The sequence below is a fragment of the Pseudophryne corroboree genome, chromosome 4 (assembly GCF_028390025.1).
Source record: "Pseudophryne corroboree isolate aPseCor3 chromosome 4, aPseCor3.hap2, whole genome shotgun sequence".
NCBI lineage: Eukaryota > Metazoa > Chordata > Amphibia > Anura > Myobatrachidae > Pseudophryne > Pseudophryne corroboree.
In genome coordinates, this window is record NC_086447.1 from 431,243,828 (window position 1) to 431,249,463 (window position 5,636).

Sequence of the window (5,636 nt, forward strand, 5' to 3'; positions counted from 1 at the left end):
TGCACTTGGTTTGACATACTATAATTTTATTACTGTATTGATACCTGCATTCTTATTTAAATTAGATGTTCATTCAGTTATGTTTCATGGTATAGACTCTTCATTACACTAACCTTCGCATATTTCTATATATACGTGTACACACACACACACACACACACACACACACACACACACACACACACACACACACACACACACACACATATATATCCTTCCAGTGTGTGCCGGCACTCAAATCTCACCGTCAACTTGCTCCGGTGCCCGTTGAAGCAGAGAAATAGCGGTCCAATGGAAAACGGCACTCAGAGATCATAAATCATAGAGAGAAGTTTTAATTCATAACATAACGTTTCGGGGCGGCAAGCCCCGTCCTCAGACTGCCGCCCCGAAACGTTATGTTATGAATTAAAACTTCTCTCTATGATTTATGATCTCTGAGTGCCGTTTTCCATTGGACCGCTATATATATATATATATATATATATATATATATCAGTGGCGTATATATAATGGGTGCAGTGTGTGTGCGGTGCCCGCACAGAGGGGGCCCGCACAGCTTACACTGCACCCATTTCTTTTATATACTTACCTTTCTGGTGTCCGTGCGTGGGCCACCTCCTTTCTCGCCACCATAGTCGGCAGCCACAGCAGCACTGTTAGCACCTAGTCTGAGCATTAGAGACTCTGGCACAGTGGCAGAGTCTACAGCGCATGCGCAGGTCTCCTAAAAAATGGATGCCGCACCATTTTTTTGGAGACTGCGCATGCGCTGTAGACTCTGGCACAGTGCCAGAGTCTCTAGTGCTCTAACTGCGCTGCTGCCAGCAATGGGAAGGTAGAGGAGGTGTACCACACCCGGAGACAGCACACGGGTCCCCTCCTCTCTAGATATGCCCCTGATATATATATATATATATATATATATACAAACAGAAAATACAAACAGGTGGCCATAGGCTACATGCACCCCACCCTATGAGTGGTGAGTGCAGACATTGCACCCCGCTTCTGGGTTGGCGAGCGCTGTGGTTTATATATATATATATATATATATATATATGTACATATGTGTCTAGGGGGGTGATAGTGATGTTGAAAAAACTAACGTGAGATGATTTCTGCCACCATGCATATGCTCTACTCCGCCGCTCCACTATTGCTCCTCTTGGTCCATCATTTTGTTAACTACTTTATATGACAATATTGCTAACTGCCTATTACTACTATATTTTAACTATAAAGTGTGGGGTGTTAGTGCTACTGGGACACCTGACGTAGGAAATGACGCATCTCCCAGTATCACCACTTCACACTTGTGGTTCTTAGTCCTTAGCCTTTAAATATAATGCTCTCCCCTCTACAATTAAGATGTACAGATAATCAATTAGGATTGATAATTTACAAACCAATTTAGGGTTCCATCGAAATATCTGTGGACTATAAATAATTTTGATGTTTAGTCTAAAATATCCTGTGCAATAATATAAAAAGTGGCTAAGTAATAATAAATAATTATCAATTCATTATACTAAAATTATCATCTTTCTATAAAATAACAACTAAATAAATAGATATTAAAATTGAATGACATTTCGTCTGGCTATCGATCGTCTGACCGCTTGTGTTGTGGTCTGGAGCCTTATCAAGTGAGCCATAGTAGCTCCCTTCAAATAATAATCTCCACAAGTAATGTTCATAGCTATATAGAAAAGGCATGTACCTAATGAATAGTAACAAATATAAATTCTCTATGATGCCAATATATATTTATACATATTGTTAACTAAGCTGTACTGAAATGCATATATTGTTTGCTAAAATATATGTAATCTCCTTATACACATTGATATATATATATATGTGTATGTATGTATATATGGGAAAAAAGGGGGGATAAGGTACTTCTAAGCGATCATCGGTGTCATATGTAAGTAGGAAGACTCAGTACGTTATATATAAAAATTATAAAAAAAATTGTAATTCTCGAATGTATAGCACTAAAAAAAATTCACAGAGTAAAAATATGCTTCATATATACATAGGGCTTCATATATACATAAATTCGTACATACATAATACTATAAGCCAAAGAGATAAGACTTAGACACCAATGTCAAAAAGAAGAATAAATATAGCTTAACGTGAGAAGATGGGTTAGAGCAGGTGTCACCAACGCATTTCGTCCAATTAAACTTCATCAAAGTTTTATGATTTTATGTATATATGAAGCCCTAGGCGTATTTTTACTCTGTGAATTTTTTTTAGTGCTATACATTTGTGAATTAAAATTTTGTAATAATTTTTATATATAATGTACTGAGTCTTCCTACTTACATATGATACAGATGGTTGCTTAGAAGTACCTTATCCCCCCCTTTCCCCCCAAAATTTATCGTTAGCACCTATACCAGTGCTTATTCTATTTAAGGTACAGCGGATGCCCTACCACACATAGGGTATGTCACTAAGGGGACAGTACTTATTGTATCTGGTCTGAATACTAGTGTTTACATTGGGCACTACATCTTGGCGCTGACAACTCTCTCTGTATATATATATATATATATATATATACATTAACACACAAACAAACGTCCGGCACTCTCCGCTAGGCTATGGTAAAGTAAAGCTCTGGTGCCTTTCAACTGAGTTAGCTGCCCATACCTATATCCACTGTACTTTAAGCGGCACTCTGGAGACTCAAACGTAGTGTAAATAGCGGTGTTTTATTATCAAGGTTTCGGGTTACCCCGTCATAAGGACACACACAGTGCAAAGTGCAACACAAACAAAATAAATACTTACACAGAGGCCACCCTCAACTGCGTCTCAGCCCGGTTTCCACTGCTGGCACTTCCGGACCGGCTCCTGGTTACATGACCAGAAGTGATGTCACAGCGGGCCGTCCAGCAGGCATCATTGCTGGTTGCCAAGGCAACCTAAAAGCAGTGATAGCAATAACATCAATGTCACAAATTCCACAATAATTCAATTCAGACATGTTAAACAACAACATGATAATAAATGAACAGTGTAGACAGTCAGGTGCATTATCCCCGCAGGGATCCCACTTGTATACCAGTAAGTGGTATTAATACATCATAACAAAATATAATAAAAAGCCACTTATAGAAACAGTTAACAACCAATCAATTAATTAATTAATTACAAAGGTAAATAAGCATATTCTATCTAAAAAAAACTTGTGTACTGCTCACTATAATATAATACCTGTTATCCAACTAACTAACTAACTAACTAACTAACTAACTAACTAACTAACTAACACTTTCATGACACTGTATACCCGGAGAGAGAACATATAAACTATCCATTAACACTCCATTTAATCTCACTAGAGCAGACACCACCTGGCGATTTATATAGATAAAGGTAGCTACTTACTATCCGCTCAAGGACTTCAATACAAGCCGGCTAAACTATATTTTGAGACCTGAACAAAATCTAAATTAAGACTCCTAAAAAAATATTAAGACCTAACTTCACAAAGTTGCTGGTTATTTAAACGGACAGTGATCAGATACAAATATGCATTACGGACAGCAAAACTTTTAAAAACTGCATTCATACTAGTTCAACTACTGATACTGGTTTATTTTACTATACTTGATTTTTTATTGAATATGATATTACTATTTTATGTGATTAAAATTTATATTTTTTTTATTTTTAAAGCCCTCTTTTGTTGTTGCTGTTCAACTAAGTAACAAATATTCTGTTTACATAACTGACACCCAAATTGTCTTATAGGAGCTGCTACTCGATATGTATTTGAAGTGACTATATTGACAGAGTTTTAAATTTATAAATATGCGCCCAATCTCCATAGGCGTGCGCAGGACATTTTATTAGGGGGTGCACGATTAGAAGGACGTGTTTAGCACCGCCTATTGGGCATGTTTAACACCACCTAATGGGCGTGTCTAGCACCACCTATCAGGCGTGTCTACCACCACATATTGGCACTCAATGCAAACTAAATAATATAGAGAATTGATGCATAGATAGATAGATAGATAGATAGATAGATAGATAGATAAAATCTGTTTAATAAATGTTCAATTTGTATATTTTATTACCATAGGTTATATCCTAATCTCTCAAAATATATATTGATATTGAATTTGTCCTCCTCCAAGAGGAACGCTGTATTCTGTGGCGTTGGCATATGATGAGGAGAGAGAGTGTGGGTGGGAGCATGAGTGGCCATGCACGCGGCATGACATCATCACGACACATCCCACAGGTTAGAGGAACTGGGAGTAGGATTACGTCAGTGATGCTGCACCATAAAAATGAATAACAGCCAGACTGAGTGGAGGGGTTGGCGGACGCAGTGGGTGGGAGGACAGAAATGAGCACACTCGTTGATCACTGATACTGCAGCAGCAGGTGTGTGTGAGGGGGTTACAGACATTAGGGGGTGCCTGTGCGCACCAGGAACCCCCCCTGCGCACGCCTATGCCAATCTCTCATATTTCTATAAAACTATATATAAGGATATAATTAAGTATGATAGTACTACAAACACCACAGGCAGGGCCGTAACTGGGGGGGCCTAAGGGGACATGCGCCCCGAGTGCAGGATTTGAGGGGGTGCCAAGGAGTTACAGAGGAACATGGGTTTTTTTTTGACCGGCAGTGCTGTGCTGCTCCAGGGAGACAGCAGACAGCTCCCAGGGCATTGTATCTGACCCACCTGTCTGCCCACAGCTGGCTCCGACGCTGTGCAGGTGAGCTCCAGTACCTGGGATCTCTCCTATGTCGGCTACTGTCTTAAACTCTCTTCTTTACCATGCAGTGCTGCGACTAGCGTGCGGTGCACCGTACAAGCTATAGAAGTGCACTGCGCTTCCAGTTAGCAGTATCAATCTCCACTTTAGCTCCCTGATGGGAGGGATTTGGTGTAGCTTATAGGGGGATGTAGTGCAGTGATGTAGTGTACCATATAGGGTATGTAGTGTAGTAATGTATTTCAGTATTTAGGGGCATGTGGTGCACTAATGTGGTGTAGCATATAAGGGGATGTAGTGTAGTATATAGGGTATGTAGTGCAGTTTATAGGGGCATGTATTGTAGTGATGTAGTTCAGCATGTAGGGGATATAGTATATTGATGTAGTGCAGTGGATAGGGGCATGTAGTGCAGTGGATAGGGAAATGTAGTGAAGTGATGAAGTGTTATGATATAGTGCAATGTATGGGGTCACACAGAGGAGCATGTGGTTGAACACACTGGCGGGGCATGTGACACATAGGGCATTTGAGGCACATAGGGGTATATTGTCCAATAGTATCACCTTTTTTAAAAATTGTCGATAATCTGATTATTTTAGTCTGATAAGGTTTGTTTGTTTTTTTGTTTGTTTTTTATTTTTGTTTTGTTTTTTTGTGTGTTTTGGGGAGTGCCAAATTACTGCCTTGCCCCAGGTGTCGAAAATCCTAGTTTCGGCCCTGACCACAGGCAGTGGGGATTTGTGCAGTTTCCATGGCTGCTATATGTCAGTGGAAAATAATGTATCCATGTTAACTAAAGTAATGCAAATGCTTTATTTAAGCATTGTAGTTAACCTGTAGCCTTGTCTTGCATGGGTTTTACTTGCTATTAAATGG